The sequence below is a fragment of the Syngnathus leptorhynchus genome, chromosome 3 (assembly GCF_054491065.1).
Source record: "Syngnathus leptorhynchus isolate UIUO chromosome 3, UIUO_Slep, whole genome shotgun sequence".
NCBI classification, from domain to species: domain Eukaryota; kingdom Metazoa; phylum Chordata; class Actinopteri; order Syngnathiformes; family Syngnathidae; genus Syngnathus; species Syngnathus leptorhynchus.
The window spans coordinates 19698091-19718934 of NC_141197.1; the positions used below are offsets into that span (position 1 = coordinate 19698091).

The window sequence follows — 20844 nt, forward strand, 5'->3', positions numbered from 1 at the left end:
ACATTGTGGCTAGTGTGAAAATACCAAGTGGCTATTAAATCTGGCAAAACCACAAGCACGGTGGCTTGTGAGCAAAAAAAAAAAAAGTGAATGTCAAGGCTTGAGTACAACCATTTTATAGTGTGAGTACTTGAGGGCCACTGTTGCACTTTATATCCTGGCATGAAAAATACTTAACAGTACTGTTGAAGTGTTTCAGCACTACATCAGAAGAGAAAAAGGCCAAATTGAAACGCTTCATAACATGTCTGGCAAGTCCTCAGCTCATCCTGTTTTAAATATTCCACAGGTGAAGAGGTTAATTGGAAACAGGTGAGGGGCCATGCTTATGTAGGAAAGAAGCAACCCTGAAAGGCTCCATTCACAAGCAAGGATGGAAGCCAGGAAACATCACAGTAACCTAAGCGGAGAAAATTTGTGTTCTCATTCAATACTCAGAACGGAAATTGCAAATTGTAGTGCTCAAGGACTACATTTCATTTTTAAAACTGCCAGGTGTACAAGGTCATTCGTGGGTGAGTTTTTTTTTTTTGTTAATGTATGTTGAAAATATTTCAATGATAAAGTAGTTCTTTCAATGAAACCACTCGGTTATTCAATCAAGCAAAACTAAAAATTACATATTGAATATGTTACGGCCACACTTTGCCAAAGGTGTTCAGGGTTAGCCTGCTTGCCAGCCTCGAGATGAAGGTATTTGGAAAATATGCGTAATTTACATTTGGCAGGTTAGATATTGTGTCATTTATGGATGGTTTGAAGGGAAACTATGAGTAATTATCGAAATAATCTCCAGAAAGAGACGTCTCTGAGGGCATAAGATCTACCTGCGAGACAAGGACGCAAGGTCAAAGATCAATATTATGTCAAATGCAAATTGTTTTAATGTAGCTGCATTTGAATGATAGACCTCGGCTCAGCGGATGTAAGTTGATGTTTGTGAGGCTTTCTCTCCAGTCTGAATTGCATTCTAAATAATGTCCACATTACCATTTTCTTGAGCCCAGGCATCCAGTTGATTTGCATGCGGCACACACTGGTTTATCCCAATGCTTGACTGATTAGAAACACATCTTAACCCATAACAGTATTTTACTGTTGAATAAAAAATATACAGATTTATTGTCTATTAATGACATGAAGTGTCTATAACCTGCTTGTTTGTTACATATCCAAGCTGAAGGTAGCACAAAAAAATCCATACAAAATAATAAAAACATTCAGAGCACTTTACTTGGATATTATCATGTCATCAACATAATCATTTTCAAAAATACCAATTTAAATACTTGGTGGATAGTGGATGCATCAATATTTCACATTAAAATGTTTTCATAACCAACGGCCAGTGATTTCTTGAATTGACACAACACTAACCATCACCGAGTCTATTGATTTCTTTCTTCTGCTTTTTACGCTTATGTGAGAAATCACCCGCAGCTCTGACATCGTACAAATTCCATTGAGGGAACTGAATGCATTTTTTTTTTCAAGAAAACCCATCTTGGCTGTCACATGTTTATATATAGCACAATAAAGGAAAAAGCGAAAACACACAACCTATACACTTGACAATTTAAAAAAAAGATTTATATTATATCAAATTATTATATGTTATGTTACATTTTAAAACAAAAATTACAAATGCAGAACACATCATTTGTAAACTTGTGGGAACCCGATTCGGGCAAACCTTTATAGATATTATGAGAATCGTGTTTGCAAAACGCGTGTCCTCACATTATCCGACAGAAGTGAAATACCCTCTTGACTGTATGTGCAACTGTTTGGATTTAAGAGCTTAATCTGGAAGCATTTGCACAGGCAAGCCACCTCCCTGCAAGTCAAATTGGTTGTCTGAGCTTGTGCATGGCTTGAATCACAAGACTGTACAAGGTGCCTTTATTAAACAGCTTGTAACTCAGTCAAAACAATTAGGACTCTACGTTACACGAGTGGTATCCTGGCAACTGGATATGGCCATGCTGAAAAACTGTCAAGGAGGGAAGTCAGGGGATCCCACAAATTAGCCAGATAAACATCGCCAATTTCATGTCATGGCTGTTGAAGTAACAGTTTTTTTTAATTGTTGTTATTCTTTCTAATGAACTAAACTTGTTCGGTTGAATGCAGATTGAGGATAGGATCACCACAGTTTGTGTATGAAATATGATATATCCACAAATAAGCCTTGCTCTTAATAATATTCAATATTTACCACCCAAAATATTTTATGTGGGGAGAGCTGACGTCTTTAATAAGTCTGGAAACTGTGACATGAATGGACTGTATCCAATTAAAGAAGAACCGAATTGATGAAAACGGAAGCAGTGGTCTTGAATTATTCTATTCTAGCTTCAGTTGCCTGAAAAAAACGGTTTCATGATGTCCGACCTGGTAGACTAATTGCCGATCCCCAGGATACCATCAGTTGACCCCGGTCGGTGAAGAGCTGCCAAATCTGATAGACAGCGACCCCAGAGAACGGCCAGACACGCGTTCCACTTAACGCCGGCCAGTCTAACCAAGCGACCGTCACGCACAGCTGACACACACCGCAGCTGTGCACCATGTCCAGCCTTGGGATCTTTGGCTGTCGGTCATTTGAATCATTACAAGTTGGACTTGAGTCACATGGCATTCACCGACTTGTGGGCCACACTGGTTGAAAATGCGGGTTTCTCATTGCTGCCAGTTGGCGTGCCTGACATCCACAAGGGAGTGAAATGATAAAATTGCACCAATCCATTTTTTTTTCAAAAAGATGTCATTTATTAAAATGAGTCAGACAAACATTCCATTTATTGTATCCCATTATGATTGCTATTATTATTCCAACCTTTTACCAGTGTAGTTGAAATAGATTAAAATCATATTAGGGAGTTAATGGACAGTGTCTTTATTGCTAAATTAAATAAATAGTATGGGAAAAAGAACACAAGCACCCGAAGTCCCCCGCTCGCAACCTTTCGGTATACGTCGTTAGCCACAGCAGGTTTCCAAGTGGCTGTCATTCATGTTACCTCCGCCCGCCCTACGTTACGCTCGGGGATGGCAGGCCGGGACACTCAGCACACATTGCTAACAGCTAAGCAGAACCTAAGGTGACATTGGCACAGTCATCGCTCAAGTTCTGCTTCCGCCAATTACGTCAGTGTCCTTGGACGGAGGGGAGCAGACAAGATTTGTGCGGCTAACTGAATCATGTGAGCAGCTAGCGCTGTATCAATTAGTCAGCGTTCTGCTGCAGTTTACCTGCTGACTGAAACTGAGATGATCAAACTCAAAGACCCACAAAGTATCATTGTCTGCTGTAGCTGCAACATTAACGGTGAAGTACGTACAGTCCGAGATATCAGCCATCATCCTTGGCATGACTTGCTTGACCTAAAATTCTCAAGATAAAGTTTTTTGGGGGGGTTTGTCTCATCATAGAAATGATTTAAAGGTCATCCTGGTTTGTAAAGCTTGAAGGTCTTGAAAGAATGGCAATAATAAGACGCTTCACACTTTCAAAGCTTTTCTTCCCCACCCACAAGTTTATTTGTCATCATAAATGTCTCCAGTATGCCTCACAGTGAAGCACAAACAAAATGATCAATTCTCCCACCTAGTCTGTGATGTTAAAAAAAATATGCCAAGGAAACATGTATGACAAATGATTCATTTGAAAAAGTCAAACTATGTTTGCAAGTTCGCCTTGAAAATACATTTTTCAGTGAGTGAGCTCGAACGAATTCCAAACTTCCTCTGATCTTTCCTGATACTTTTCCATTAAGAAAATGGAGTGTGAAAGCAATTAATTGATTGTTTATAAACTTTCTAATTAACAAGAATTGTTCTGCTCTTATCTAGTTTAAATAGCAGAATTGCGGAATAATTGCCGCATAATTCAGCTTCCTTTTTATGTAGGGGGGATGAAGTCAAATGCAATGTCAAAGCTAATTGAGTTGCAAAGCTGTTTTCACCAGCAGTTGCAAGGCTGCAAGATGCAATGATGCTTGTCAATAAAACTCCATTAAAATGAACACATAATAATTACTGCCTCTATTATCCTTCAAGATCTGGGACAGAGGCACCTGCCTGTAATTGCGGGGCTAACTAGCCCATATGCCCATAGCCGGTGGAAATAATTGTCCTTGTTTGTGTATACGGACGACAGGTAAACAGTCAAATGGCACATTGTGCAACAAAAAGAAAAATAATCATTTTATGCTATGCAGCCCGCCCCAGCGACAATTTTCCCACAACTTGGGAGCCCAGAAAATTGCACACATATCAATTGATTCATAAACAACAAAGATGGATTATACAATCAGCATCTCAAGAGAGCCTTTATTTTCCTGACTGGAAAAATAAATAAATAAATAAATAAATAATCGGCAAAAGTGGCACCTGTTGTTTTACGTCCTCACACAAGTAGGCTATGAATTAGTAAACACTGACACACTTAGCAATAGTTTAACATACAATATCAATAAAATCCAAATCCCCTGGCAGGACGCAGATTCGATAAACAAGGAAAAACAGTATGTGGCATGGACTCCAATCTTGCCACGACTATAATCTGCTTGAGCAGCTTTGATTTATTCCAATGCGTGTATGCGTGGCTTAGTCGCACCGCTCGTGTTGCCAACGACAACAGGCAAAAAAATAAATAAAAACATAATAATAATAAAAGAAGAAATGAAGAGATTAAAAAACTAATGCTTTTAGCATAAAAGTGGAGCTGGCGGTCTGTTGCGAGCCCTAACGCTACGTTACTAAATCTGCACAAATGAACGCTTAAGGAGTAGTAATGCTCTCGTCTCCGAAAGGAATTAGCAAGTTTGACGATGGAGGGGAGAATGAATCATTGATTAATATTTGGATAGCACGCGTAGAAATGATGATAACTTTTGAATCTCCCTCCCCCCAAAACGAGTCGTGCGCACATTCACGCTCGAATGACACACGCACGCCAAACACTTTCTTCTTCTGTGTACATAACTTAATGAGGAGTCAAGATGGATTGTCCAACGCTGGAAGATAGATTGCTTTGGCAGCCAACTGTGAAACTGAGATGATGTCTTGCATAACTTTCCCATAGCTTGGCAAACACAAGTAGTCCAATCCTCATTCTTCTTTATCTTCTAAACAGATTAGATCTTTGCTTCTCTGTATTAAGCTTTGGCTCTTTTCTTTGCTTCAAATGACGTCTTTATCGCCTAGCTTTGACCTTTTGGCTTGATCCCCATCACCCCCGCCCGCCCCTCTTTTAAATATTACTTTTATTCATTATCATTTGCAGTGACCTCGTGCGAGTCTTCTGCTGATAGAATTGTGGCACAAATCTTGAAGAGCCTCTCTTATAAAAGCTTTGGGTAATCTTTTTGAAAAAAACTAATATACATGATAATAATATTATCTGAAAAAAATATATATGAATAGAATATTTTATTAGAGATTGAACATTTTATCCACGGGTTAGGGGTCTAGTACCTCCTGGTGAGTGAGCAACACTACGCGTCACCCCACGCACTCATTGGAAGCCTGTCAAAAGTTTTCTCGTGCGTATTTTTCGACTGCTGTTTGATAAGACAGCATGAGGCCAAGCAGACTTTTGATGAAGAAGACAAGAAAGACCAAAGAATTCAAGATATAATGAATAGCAAGCAAGAAAATTGCAGATTCTACTTCTAAGCAATAAATTCTCCTCCTCGCTGTCTTTTATACGCTATCAACAGACTTCAATAAAGGCAAAAGTGATTTTTCATGTTTATTCTTCCATTTAATTTGTCTTTCTTATTCATTTAATATTATACTCTGTTTACCTGTACTAGTTATTTTCTATAAAAAGTGTTTTGAAATATTTTCCTATTTTATATATATATATATATTTTTTTATAGTTTATTTAACTTTTATTTACGATGATAAATGTTGCATTTTCTACGATGTGGTTTGAATAAGATATCTTGAAACGGCTTTATTGTGAAAACTGAGGTTCCCCAGTGTGTGCGTTGACAGTTTATTTTTCTACATCTTAACCATTTGTGTGGCTGATTGTGGTGATGTGGCCTGCTGAGACGACAAAGAACCGTCTGTTTACGCTCAATGGCGTTCTTTCTTAGTTTCACTGTTGAGAAGTTGAATCTGTCAAAACGGGGAAAAAAATACTTCCACCAACTTCCACAAACATTAAAGGTAACAGAATCCTGTGACATGCAGAGGTCAGGGAAACGTGAGATTGCCTCAGAAGTCAAGACCCGACTCAAGAGTAATGACCTACACTTGACCATTATCAGAAATCTGTTTGCTCTCAGTTGTCACTTGCTGCATTTATTTCTCCGGCACCGCCCTTTTATCGACAAGATTTTTCACAGTTGTCCTCTTTGTGCCATTTTAACTACTTCATCGGAAGGAAATCACGTTTTTTAAGTATCTTGTTGATAGGTTTGGAGAATTTCATCCTGATGGCAAACTATATTTTGCCCTTCTTATACCCACTCTTCATTGTCCTTGTAAGTGTGCCGCTCAGGTCTTCTATCTGTGCCGTCATTTGAAATGGAGTGTCCTTTTGCGCCACGAACCTTTCTCATCAGCAACGAGTTTCCTCACACACATTTTAAGGCTCTCGCTCCCGCAGATTTATTGTCAGTAGCAAGGCTGAAGACTGCTACCTTGGTGGGATGTATTTTCATTGATGACCTGACACTTGAGTGCGGGGAGGAGCTTTTACAATCAATAAATGCAATTTTGTTGACAGACAAAGGCAGATGATGGGGTGAGGCAAAAGTGTACAAACACACTTTTCACCCTTCGGTCACTTTTGCCATGTAAATGTTTATCGTCGTAATCCCATTGAAGTCAATTTATTCCCCCCCCCCCCCCCATTCGGTCCCGTCATTTCGCTCGGGCAATATTATTGCGTTTGTGCTCTGTGTAAGATTTTGGTTCAAACACTTTATAATATGATTTTGTTTTATAACGACAGTTTATGTTAATTTGATGCCATAGACTTTTCACAGACATCACACAGATGATGTTGTTTCAGTTTCCCATGACATCAGACGCTAACCTCTCAGCTGTAGTCGCCGTCCAAATGCTTGACGACGACCGCTATGTCTTTCATCTCGTCCCCATTCGGCAGGGTGGAGGAGATCGATGCGCCATGGTGAGAAAAGATCTTACCACCCACCTCCCTCTTAGCATGACGCTTGTGGAGATTGATGTATAGATTTTTTAGTGTCCTAATTGATCAACATTTGATATTTTTATAACACATGATATGAAATATCATGAAACATGGAATATTTTTATACCTGTTTTTATAATATTCTCTTTAATGTATAATTTTATCAATTGTTTACCTATATATATTTTACATGTATTATATATATATATATATATATATATATATATATATATATGACTGTGACACCTGCTGTAATTGAGCCATGATTAATTTTGAATAACTCTACAGTATTTAAATGAATACTTTTTCAAGAATAGTTTAAAAAAAAAAAAGAAAAAGAGAAAAAAAAAAAAAGAAGTGACCTTCCCCCCTCCAACTAAATTTTAATGACACAATAAATGTTGAAATGGTATCCTGAGGCCATGGTGAGCTTTGCCGGGAGAGTTCTGGCAGAGTGAGTTACGATGGCCATACGCTAGAGTATAACACATATTTCACTTCTAAAAATGTTTACCAGAATCTTTCATGAACTCTTTTTCTGTCCGTGTTATATATTTTATGTATTTGTATATGCATAGCATATCAACAACCTTACAAAACCGAACGAGGCACCCACAGAATTTGTCAGCGGAAATACCAGACTTAGTCTTTTTACTGCTTTATCTCCAAAATGCCGGGAGGAAGGCATAGCACTCAGCTTTTGGTCGTTTAAGGTCAGTCTGTTTCCTGTGATAAAACATGGAACATCCAAAAATCAGTCTCGATCAGCCAAAATGTGCCCTTTCACCAATGAAACCGACAAAGAAAATGACATCAAGAGCAGGACCTTTCTGTTGTTGTCCTTGTGACTGTCCAAGTGTCTTTGAGCAAAATACAAGTTGCTTCTGATGCTGAACCATCATGCGGTGAATGAGGAGATGCCGTTAATGTGCTCAGAATACCTTGAATGCACATTTAAAACTTAGCATAGCTTCTGCTTCCACCTTATTTAAGGATTTCATTTCATTACTGGCATGGTATTTTTCTTCAAAAATGGAGTTCTCTTTTATCATTATTATCAAAGTGAATAATTCAATTCTTTTGCATCACTTTATTAAAAAAAAACTATTTACAAGAATTAGAATGCAGACATGGTTCGATAATAATGATGGCAACATATTGTGGTGAATTGATAACCAAGGACGATGGTCATGATAATAATTTGGTGTTCATGCTTCTGAGTGCACTAATACTTGCTTGGAGCTAGCATTACCCTTTTCATAATATGTATGTATATCTAGCGAGTATATTATTTATTCATGTACAGTTGCCACTCCGATGCAAATCTTTGCTGGTTTCATCACAATTGCATCTACAGTATGTATAGAATTGTTGATCCGTGTATCGTCATCATATTGAGTTTTGCTACCAATCCCTTGATTTATATTACCATACATATATATATAATATGCATAGTATAGTTTGGGTTTCACATATTATTCATGTCCATGTTATTTACTGCTTCAACATGCACAGAGTCACGAGTGACTGCGGTGCAGGTTGCGTGGGTTCACTTGCCATTCACTCAGTGACAGCATGCTGGTGAGTGTGAATGGTTGTCTATCTCCATATGCGCTCTTTGAGTGACAACCAGTTCAGGGTGTACTCTGCCTTTTGCTGGAAAAATGCTGCAAGAGCTAGAATCCTTGCAAAGCTTTAACACGTAGTAACTGACAAAACAATTTAGAAAAAATAATGAAAATACATTTTTAATGGCCGCCACGATTGTTCAAATATATATATATTTTTTGACCAGCTACCACAGACAAGTTCAACTCAACGTCTGGCACCTGCATAAAGTTGGGTAAGCCGTATTTTTTGACTTAGAATCGTCTTGTGAAATTTAAAATTCAGTCCCTCCTAAGGTGGTCAACGTATTTGGATGATCTAATTATGTTACGGGAGCTAGCAAGAATTTGTCTCCAACACTTTTCATTTAAATAATTATTCTTTGCCAGTTTAGAAAATTGACATAAATGAGAGTGGCAATTTTTTTTCCTTTCATCAATAAGTGAATAAACTCCCTACTGGGAATTGCTTCTCGCCGGGCAGCCAATGAGGAGTAGCGCTCTTCAGTTGTCACCTGCTGTGTGCGCTGGCCAGGTCGCATTTCTCTGTCTATCTCAATTAATGTAGCTCTTTGTGACTTAGTCATTTCCAAACTGGAGGGGGCGTGTCGTGTCTGTGTATGTCAGCGCCCCGACTTGATATGATAAAGTTGCATTTTGTTTGGATGACGATATTTAATGAACCACATGTGTACTGTGTTGGGCAGAAGGAGACGTAGAAATTGGCCTAGCCACATCTCTTCCTTGGTTTAAGAAGGACCAGATTACTTTCCGTTACAACTGTTTTATTGCCAAACCAGCGAGAGGGGGCATGAGGCCACTACCTGTCCTGTTGCTTGGCAAGCAGTGCCAAATGTGAACAGGCTTGTGTCCAACCGCAGTGTGAAAAGGGATTAATGTACTGTGGCACATTAAGCCGCTGAGTCTAGTCCATTATGGGTCTTAGCTGGTTTGTCAAATTTCACAGTTTTGTTTCAGTAGCTGCTGTGTTCATCTTTTCTAATGAACAACAACAAAATAAAGCTCTGTCATTACAGGACTTTTCTCTCTTTAATTTTATGCACTCACCAAACTATATCTTTCAAACTTTCAAGTCAGAATTCTGAGAATAAAGTCAGAATTCTGAGATAAAATTGAGGAACCTTTCTTTTTCGTCTTCTCTGGCCTTAATCTTCTTTCATATTTTTAACATCTGAGTTTAAATGTTTTAATAATGATGGTTGGAAAGGCATTAGGTAATATATACCCTGATGCAATATGTATTCTGTCACTATCAGCGAGGAATAATGTTTGTAAACCCCTGTGTAATTTTTTTCCCATTCTTTTCACTCCTAAGAAGCTTTATCTTCATTTTCTTTCATGTGATGAAGTCCCCTGTGGCCATGCAGTTCATAATCTAATCGCAGTTTCCACAGTGGAGAATTTGTCTCAACCTGCCATCTTAATTCCTTTCCATCCATTTTCTTATGCCATTCATCCCTAAAAGCATCCTCTGATGATGCCATGGCATGACTGGGTCAAAGGACATTTAATGAACTTGCCTCTAAGACAAACAGTTCATCGCACAAGCTCCGTAATGAAGGCAAAGGATCGCTGCCTGCTCACCTCAAGAAGAACCGGAGCATATTCTGCTCTTCATGGAATGTAGAATTTTTGTTGCCAAGAAGCTTTACCATGTGACCATAGGAATGTAAATGTATTCCTCACATACTAACTCGGATGGTATGACATATGCTGTTTTGTGGTGTTGGGGGTTAGAGGGACCTCATTTGCTAACAGTGTCTCATGCTTGAATAATACTGGCATTCTTCTCTTTCATGTCACACATAGTTATATAGCATTTTTTAGAAACAAGATTACGTTTTAGAGGCCACTTCGATATTCACTGAAGGCCTAGATCCAAAACTCGCTGCCCGTCACTGGCAAAATCTAAATCTGAACAGACATCCAATGCTATCTTTTGTTGAACCAGCATTGGAGACATAAAATGAAATAAAATAAAATGAATTCCCTCCAACAACATCCTTAGCTTTATGGGGGACAGTTATTTGGTAAAAGAAGTCTTTGCAACGCATCACCGGAAGCACCTGTTTGGTTCAGCATTGCACATAGTGTGACTAATCTAAATGTTGGCAGCACTCGGAACACAATAATAAAATCACCGTGACTGCTTGGAAAAGCAAAAAATGCAAATGAAGCCAATGTCTTAAAAGCTTTGATTGAAATCGGAACAATGCTGGCAATAGGCAAGTGAAGCAATAAGAAATTGATCGGCCTTCTGAAATCACCCACTTTTCTTGTTGTTGGAATAAGGGCTGAATTGCCAATGAATTTAAAAGTTTCAATTGGTGACTGTGTTATTGAGAGAAGGGAGGGGCTATCGTGAGAGAATTGCAAAGTTGCCGAATGGAGGTGACAGCTGCGGTTTCCGCAACAGTATGTGCGACGTCTGCCGGCACAGGCTGCCGTTTCACGTTTCTCCTCCCACAGAAATATGATTTTGTTTTCTACCTGCATCATTTAGTTTTGCAATGATAACAGCCAAGTATGTTCATTGCAGATCCTGTCAGGTCAATGAGATGATAATGCAAGCAGATAAATTTCAAAAGCTTGTTTTGCAAGGAACAAGGGTCATAGATGCTGTCTATTGAGAAATATAACAGTACAGCAGAAAATTGCACTCCCACTGTTGTTTCCTTAAAAATAACAAATAAATAAATAAATAAATAAATAAATAAATAAATAAATAAATAGAGGATGGATGGATGGATAGATGGATATAGTCTTATTGTTTGTTTGTGAGTTTTGGAAATGAATCTGGAAATGTTTCTTTCCATAACCTTGTGAGTGGGGCAGTGTGTACTCCAAAGCTGCTGTAACTATATTGAGACCAAAATATTCAGGAGAAAAACATTAAGCCACGGGGCAAAATAGGATTTGAACAACTCATTTAGGAGCTACTGTATTTGCATCGATGACTGTGATACTGCATGTTGGCTAAATTTCTCAGTCGCGATACATGCTAGAAATGCTGATGACGAATGGAGCCTATTTCTGCTGCACCTTGGAATAAATCAACGGCATAGCTCTACTTTGGCCTCGGGACCTCAGAAACAATCAGGACCTCAGAGCACGGATAAATAATGCAAATACGAGGAGACACCGTTTTGTTGAAGTTTCTTGTGTGATAAGACTCCAGATGTTTATAATGAGCAACTATCTGCCATGGGAAATCTGCTGTCACTGCCAAGTACGCGGAGGGCTTTGGCATTTGTCGGTGAGACGGACTAGAATTTCAAATTAAGTGTTCAAGAATTTCAAGGAGATAACACCTGTTTGAAATCTAACATGGTGATCACAAATACAAATTTCATCATAATAGATCCAATTTAACTCATGTTAACTTATTTCTTCTAAATGACTGTTTTGGACACAATTGGAACTGGAAGGTTGGTGATCACTTTATAAGGATCATAGGCGGCATGTATGTTTTGTTATTGTCTTTCTTTCAATTAAAAACAAAACAAAACAAAACACCGTTTTGTTACGGCTATTTTGATCATAGACCATTTCTAATCTTTCAAGGTGAATGCATTTGAACTGGATGCTTAATCAACAAAAGCCAAATGTTATCCCTTGCCAAGTAAATGGTATGGAAGGTAGCATAGGAAATTCAAAATTATTAATAAGAGGGTGGAGATGAAAGTGTGAGAAGCAGATCCAATTTCATGGCTGTATTACTCGAGAAATGGTCACACGCGTGGCACATAATTTGTCGTTATTACGCTGCTTTTTAGCTCAAGTCCATGGAAAGTAAACTTAGATGCTCCCTGGATTCACAAGAACGTGTTTAGTGTCGCGCCACTATTAAATAATGCAAGTGTGGTCCTTTCACATACAAACAAGATAAACAGAAAAATATTCTGTCGGTGTGTCGCAGTCATCGTATATGTCAGGGGTCGGCAACCCGCGGCTCCAGAGCCGCATGTGGCTCTTCAGCACTCCCCTCGTGGCTCCCTGGAGTTTTTGCAAAAATGTGTGAAAATGTTTTTTATTTTTTTATTTTATTTTTTTTAAATACGGTTTTTAGATGGTAATCATGACTCAACCATTCTTATGCTTTAAAAATCTATGGAGTTGTAAATATATTAAAAATACAGAATTTAAGAATGACGCCAATTAGCAAAATTGCGACACAGCACAGGTGCGTTGTAAAAAAACGTGTGTGAGTAATGGGCCATGGATTTAAAAGGCAAAAAGAGAAAGATTGCTAATGAGAATAGAAGGTTTAAGAAAGAATGGACTGGCTAAAGCATTGCCTGCATGTTTGAGTTGCAACGAGAAGTTGTCAAATAACAAGAAGAGGAATTTGGAGCGACATTTTCAGCTAAAGCATGCAAAATTTGTTGCCGATCACCCAGTTAGAACTGAGAGGAAAGGTGCAATTGCAGTGCTGGTGGAGAAATTTCAGGACCGAAAAAGTGGATTGCATCTCCAAACTCTAGTACTGCTGCAAGTTTTGTCGCAGCCCGGGAGATAATAAAGCGCAGAAAACCATTCACCGATGGCGAGTACATGAAGGATTCATTCACTAAAATATTTTAATTATATATTCGGACTTCAAAAACAAAACCGAGATGATTCCGAAAATTAAAGACATGCCTCTCCGCACAGACAATATCACTGATCAGCAGATCAAGGACATCAATTCAGCTCCAGCTTTCTCAATTGCCTGTGATGGATGAGTCATGTGACGTCACCGATATCGAACAGACAGCTCTCGTGCAGGTACGTGAAATTTAATGGAATGAAATGATCGCATTGATACCACAATTTTTTTTAATTATTTTAATAGTAGGCATACAACTTATGTATTGACAGTCTATGTTGCCTTATAAAAGGCTTTTAGATTTTTGCGGCTGTAGACAGGTATGGTTTTGGGGGGGCAATATGGCACTTTGAACATTTTATATGTAATCGTCGAGCGCGCGTAATGATACGCAACACCACTGATTGATTTGCATGTGTCTGTGTATGATTACACAGTGGTGACGATTACTCACTGCGTCAGTTTGTTTACGCTGGCAAGCACATTTTATTTATCGTTAAATTGTTAAGAGGAGCTGCGTACCGAGCCACAGGTTGCACGGCTCATTTGTTTAATTGATGTTCCATTCGAGAATGCCAAGTCATATTTTTTCGGTTGTTTTGGCTCTCATCAAGTCAAGAGTAAATTATTGGTTAAATATGAAATGTTATGCAGAAGGACCTGGCTTAGTGTGTACAAAGGATCAATTGCCAGTCAAGAATATTTTGTATTTTCTAATTTCCAGTATTTTACATCCATGGAAACCTTGTCAAATCCACAATTAAGCTATTGTGGTCTATGCTGTTGCCCCTTCGTCAAATCTGACAAATTATTATGTATTATAAATTCCAAGTCAAAAATGATCATTACTGTTTTATTTTAGGCACACAATGTTTTAAGACTGATATGCACTTTTGCTTAAATTCACAAAGTTTATTTTCAAATGGGAAAGGGGGGGCAGCAGCAACAGCTCTGACTCACTGGGCATCAAAGAGAGTGCCAAAAGCATTTTTTTCCAATTCCTGGATGAGCTTGGTTAATATTTTATTTGTTTGATATGAAACTGACCTCTCTCCCACACATTCCGATAAGGAAACTTTAATTTGCGGCATTGCCATCATGCAAGTTTTGATTGCCGCCAACTTCCCTTTTTTTTCTCGGCCTGTAGAGAAAGACTTTCTGCTCGATGTTTATCACAAAATAGTAATCAAGTTGTGTTTTTCTTTTGCCGGTTGACCTTTTTTGTTGTTTTGATGTTCGTTCTTTACTCCCATTTTGTTTTAGTTGTATTTTTCTTTTCTGTATATTGTCTATGCATTTAACATAAAACTACTTACTAATTGCATTTAATTGTGTATTGAATGTAGTGGGGGGTAATTAAAGGAGCAAATTCTAATAACATGAATGCAAGTTAGATAAGTGCAATCAATCCAAATAATTTAATGCATTGATCTGAATTTTAATGTTAGCTCAGTAACTCACTGTTTCCACTAATTTGCACTCTGGTGTGCAAAATGTACTTTAGCATTTGTGTGATTTTTGAATGGAACTAAAATTACTCTTAATATTTTGATGGTTGTTGACCAAAGCCAATTGATATTTATATAAAACATGTCTGATCAATTATTTTATTGACTAAGAAAGAAAGTAAAATCCAATCTAGATTCAAAGGGACTGAAATGTAACATAATCCAACAACGAATCACAATCTGAGTAAAAATGAATGAAAGGAGATTTAGATATTAAAATGTATAATATACATTTTCTTTGTGTAATTTTAGCATACAACAATCGAGAGACAAGTACTAACAGGCTTTTGTTTTTCATGATCATTTATTGTATGTGTTCAAAATAAATAATTCATGTCAGATCAAAGGATCAGTGATGCGTTTTTGTACATAAAATGCCAGAATTGGGTCATAAGTAGCAAATGAATTTCAGCACTTTTAGTGTAAACTCAACAAGTATGGTAATGACTGGGTTCATGTTTCATATTTTTTTTTTCCAAAGAAATTTCAGAACATAGGACAAAATATTTTTTTTACTTTGTGTACACACTTCACCTAATTGCAATTTACAGCTATGAAATTCATAGCTTTAATCAAAAGGTTTTTTTTGTGGCTACAGAAAAACTTTTTGAGGCAAATTTATTCTTACAAGTAATCTGCAAAAAAAATAAAAATAATGTGAATGTTCGCATAACATACTATAATGCATATTCATGCTGATCCCAAAGTTCAATTTGTACATTCTCAATATACTGTCATAAAAAGCTTGTCAAGCTTTTCATTTCATTCTCACACTTGACAGCTGTTACCTTCATAAAGACCACATACCGCATACAGCACGACGTGCAATTGGTCGGATATGACAAGAATGTCTGTCGCCATTTGTAATTAACACCAAAAGGCACAGTACATACACATAGCCGGCTGATCTGACAATATTCCCCTTAAACGGGCTGAGAGCCCAGGGACACCATTACCCTAACTGATGAGGGCTATTTCTCATTCCTGGCCAGTCACTTCACAGCCATTAGTGTGTGCATTATCGACCTGCCGAGAGGTCTTTTTGCTCGCGGGGAAACACCTACGGGTCAAATCAACCTAAGGCCCCTCGCCCCCCGTGGTCCTCCCTAACCCTCATCAGCAGGCATTAAAAAGTGAGAAAATGGAATGAGAGAGGGGCAAGATCAGACGTGCCGGTCTGAATGGAAGCAGAGGAGGCGTTCGAGGGCCCGATTTCAATGAAATGAGACGAGGCACTGGCTGAATAATTGAGGTGGCCACACAACGTAACCTCTGTGTTTTCATGCTTATATACAGTACTGCAGTTATTATGAGGGAGGGGGGGAAACAATCTTCACGAGTCCACAAAATGAGATTCTTGCTTTCCATTTATGGACAAGTAAAGCTTGCATTATTAAATGTTAAGTGGAGAATGTTATTTTTAAAAAAAACGTAATGACACGTTCCAACTGGTGTGCATGAGAAAAGTGGTTATAAAATGTAGCGCATTGCTTTCTGGCACTGTTTTTGACCAAGGTTCTTTTCCACTGATTGCGTGGTCCTGCGAGGAAGCCAGCTCCAGGAAATGTCCTCGTCTAAGGCGTGTATCGTTTGAGAATTCAAGACACTATCGTGTGCTTGAATACATCAAGTCCAGCATGTGTAAAAATCACTTCTCAAACATCAAAATTTAGTTTTTGCTTTTTATTAAATTTTTTGCTCTGCTAACATTAGAATATTTACCAATTGGGCAGTTTCCATGACTCAAGCTCTAATCTTCCCCAGCAATGAATATGTTTAAAGTTTCTGATATATTTCTCTTTTTTTTTTGCAAGAAAAAAGTCTTTTAGCAGGTTTAATATGAATAGTTTCTGTAGACAGGTGCATGTAGCGCACTTGTGCGGTAAGATCGTCTTTCAACGTGATCTCCCCATTAGCCATTTATTCAGGTTTTTTCTTTCACCCATCTGCAGCCCATTTGAAAAACATAGGCGTAATCATATCTGTTTCTCTCAAGTAAAATGCATTCATCGGTCGGGAAATTAACACGAAGTCAAAAGCGCAATTAGCGTATGTAGAAGAAGTTAGGTGATATTTATGCCACATTTATGGCCGATGGAACCACAGCGTAAATTCTATTCAAATCTTCTTTTAGCATATTTTGGTGTCCTGCATTTTTGTGTGGAAATTGCAATGCAAATAACTCTTGATTTATTGATTTCTAATTTTTGAGTATTTCATTATTTTCTTAGATATGAGACCCTACATAAAGAAATTAAGAAATGATGCCATGTCACACAATTTCACTCACACTGCTGCTTGCGTTGAATCCAAGTTGCATACAACTAACCAGGAAACTCCCCTTTTGTCTGCCCACTTTTCCCTGTTTAAATTGAAAAACCCCGGACAAGAAAAACTGAGCACAAGTTTCAAGAGCCTCAAGCTGTTTGTCTTAACAACCCCTGGGAACCACACTGAAGTTCTCCTCAGCTAAGTGGATTGGCCGAGGCAGGCATTTAATGACTGAAGTCCCAGTCATTGGCACTCAAGTTCTTCAACATGTGATCTAACTGTGCTATCAATATTCACTGTCCAAACACTAGATACTTCTGAAGCATCGGGAATGCTTTGAAAGAAGATTAAAGGCGAGGCCGTCCCCATTCAAGCACTTAGTAACCCTCCAGTTGGAATATTCTACAAATTCCCTATGCAGGATATTTGCATGATTTCCGTGCATGCTGCAATTTAAATTCATAGTTGTAATAGTCCTTTATATCCTTGTCCGGCATTTCAGCTTAGTGATAGCAGTCAAAATGTGTGAGGAGAAAGCAGTTCCGACTTTATAAGATTAAAGTAGAAATTCTGAGAGAAAAGAATTTGCATTAAGGCTGTGAATGTTATTGGTTGTCCACGAAAAAAAAATTAAGCACAGGCACAATATACTTCCTTTATCAAAAGGATTCAAATTCAAAGACTAAAATGAGTTTCTCCTTTGGTATAGGAAAGTTATTATTTTTCTCTGTCCAAACACGTCATTTCTGAAATATTGGAACCATAAGAATTTTTCTGCAAGGAGATTGAAGGCAACGTCATGGACTGAAAAGCAATTAAATTGTGTAGCAGGAGTAGAGGTTCCCGTGATGTAATATATTCCACAATACACACAGTATCGCAATTAACAGTCATATCGTGACCAGTGGCCTGAATGGCAGGGGTAGAAGTAAAAGCTTATATAAGTGGCCAGGTTTTGTTATTGATTGAAGCGAAGTACCACCTTAGGGCGATCGGTGCTCTGGTAAGGCATTGATGATCAATGTGTCTATTTTTTCTCAGAAATCGGTCGATCGTTATCGACAGCTGATTAATCGGCGCAACATTAATTATGAATTTCTCTTACAGGAGGAATAGCGTATTTGTCCATCTCTCCTAAGAAAAAACATTTTTTCCCAAAATGCACATCCAAATAGTAGTTATTATATCCAGTACATCATAATTGGATTTGGATGACATGAAAAGACTCTCTGGCTTTTCAGGAGTTGATGGCTGCATCTGCGTGAATGTTTTTTTTTCCCCCACATGGTGTAACTTCAAAGCAAACGTCTCTCTCCCATTATAGCTTTTATCCACTGTAAAGGAAAAAGACGGGAGATGGAGGTGTGTGTGCGTACGTCTGAAGAAACACCTGATGTACACCTTTTCGCCCACTCGTGAGCCTTTTTTCCACGACAATTTATCCCATGTAAACATCGTCCTCTGTGTAAGCCAAGTGGTAGCCCCCGTTTGAAGTCGTCTTTCTAATGCATCGTCGAGCAGACCCGTGCTTAATGCTACACAAGTAGTAGACTGCTATAAAATGCATCTATTAACATTCCAAGCATGCAGAGTGTCTCGCTAATGGCGGCTTGTATGGATTGGATGGAAGTCATCTTATTTAGGCAGATCAAACTCGCGGCATTCACCGGAGCAGAGATATCATCAGGCATTATATGAGCAGCTGCATATATTTTTCATTGGCTTGACATTGTAGGGAGATGCGAGCGTAGCACCACATAAATCAAACTGACAATACAATGGACCTGAAATGGATCAGGGTGAGACACAGAGGAGACGAGTAGCATGCGCACTCTCGCGGAGTGACACACGCGCACGCCAAAATGCAAATGTTATCATTCTTCCATGCTTCATTTCTCCACTATGTATGTTATTAGTCAACTCTGTTCCATAATTCATTGAGGGGAAAAACATCTTCAGCTACTTGCTGACGTGTCACAGAACAAAATGTCGTATGATGTTTGAAATTATTAATTTGAAATATTTCCTTAACTATTCTCTTATTTTCTTGAATAGAGACTTTTGTTCACTATCTGTGATATTCCAAACATATTCGGACGCTTTGGTTGTTCAGTAACCATGATCTGTGATGCTTCGTTTCTGAAAGAGAAGAAAAAAATGAAATGTTTGTTGTGTTTTTGATTTGGAATACTGTCTTCCTATCCTTTTAGAAAAAATTTTTGGTGCAGAGGCTATTGTTTCAACTTGTGATCCCTGAAGCTGCAGGCGCCTTAATGAAAAGTGCTCTAACCCCTTTTCCCCATGCCTTCACTTTTTGGAAGCCACTATGATAGATAGTCCGTTTTACAGCCTATTTCATCTGCAGTGTTCTTCTAAACTGTAGTTTTAGGGTGCTTTTACGTGAACCATAAGTTTTTTGCGACTTAGTTATTCATCAGGGAGGTTGCTGAAAGACACATTGGCTTCCAGGAAACTGCCGTCCAAATCCCTCGTCCTCTCTCTTTCTCTCTGTCATTGTTATTTATCCTCCTGAATATGTTCCAAGTCTGAGCTTGCACCCGTCATTCTCCATTCTTGACCTTACAGTTGGTTCAAATGGGAAATATAGAAGTTTGCCGCAAAGAGCACCAAGTGGGGGGGAAATGTTTTTTTAATTACAGTCAAGCCAGAGTCAGCTTCACTATCTTGGTCATAAACTAGTCCCTCTTATGTTGTGACACCCTGAAGCAAGGTCCGAGTAATGAGCCAACCTAAGGGGAATGTGGAGAGCCAGTCAGCCAGTCAGTCCTCCAGGTCACACTACCACAAAGAAGGACCATTAAAAACGATCCATGCCACCTTGTGTGGGTTTTATATGTTTCTAAGGTCTGATCTGCGTACGGTTGTGACAATTATGCTTGTGATTTCCAGTCTGCCTGATAAATGGCATCTCCAATTTTTTCCTTGGATGATTGCTTTCCATAAATCTCCCCCGATTAAAAAGTGTACCCTGCAATGATGGCACTTAAAAAGCAATCTCCTTTTTTAATGGCATCCTGAAGTTTGAGCTACAGTAGACTCAAAATCTACTCGCTGGCCTTATTTCATGATGATGAACTAAGTTTTGTTGTCCATGACACCCATTCCAGGCCACCAGTGTTCTCTGTTCAGCATTGTACAGTAGGAAGCCGGTGTCCTGGCCCTGGGGGAGGTCATGTCAACCAAGGCCACAGTTGACGCATGGCTCCGAGGTGTTCACACATCTGGCCCACTTTGCCCTGCCCCCGCTGGTTCCCATAGGCCGAATTGCCCTCGCCTGTGGACATCTCTGTGTCGTGGCAGCTGGGAACTACACATGTTTTTCTCCTACCCTGTCAGCAAAAGGTCAGGAAGGTTCTGCAGCACTAACCAGCGCAAGCTTACATGAGGGACATTTGCACATTGCTTTGTACCGTAAGTAGAATGTGGCATTGACAATAAAACGCTCCGTGAGTTGAATAACGATTGTAATACAGTCAACATGAAACACACAAATATCCAAATGTAGTTATTGTATCATGTTTTTTGTTGATGTGTTGTGCATACAGAAAGACTCTTGCAGTCTATTGTATTCTCTCTCTTTGCCTAGTGGGAACCCGAACACTAAACCACCACAAGGGAGACGTTGACCCTGTTTGAGAATCGTTACACCAGCA

The 20844-nt window shown here is 38.7% G+C and overlaps 1 long non-coding RNA gene across 1 annotated transcript in view; it reads left to right on the forward strand.

The window, feature by feature from the left end:
- The first annotated feature begins 373 nt into the window (after window positions 1-373).
- Window positions 374-20844, forward strand: part of LOC147059660 (uncharacterized) — a 63720-nt gene continuing 43249 nt past the window's right edge. Inside the window, exons 1-2 of the long non-coding RNA XR_015065757.1 lie at window positions 374-515; window positions 13457-13570. This is a non-coding gene — a long non-coding RNA (uncharacterized LOC147059660). The remainder of the gene's footprint in view (window positions 516-13456; window positions 13571-20844) is intronic.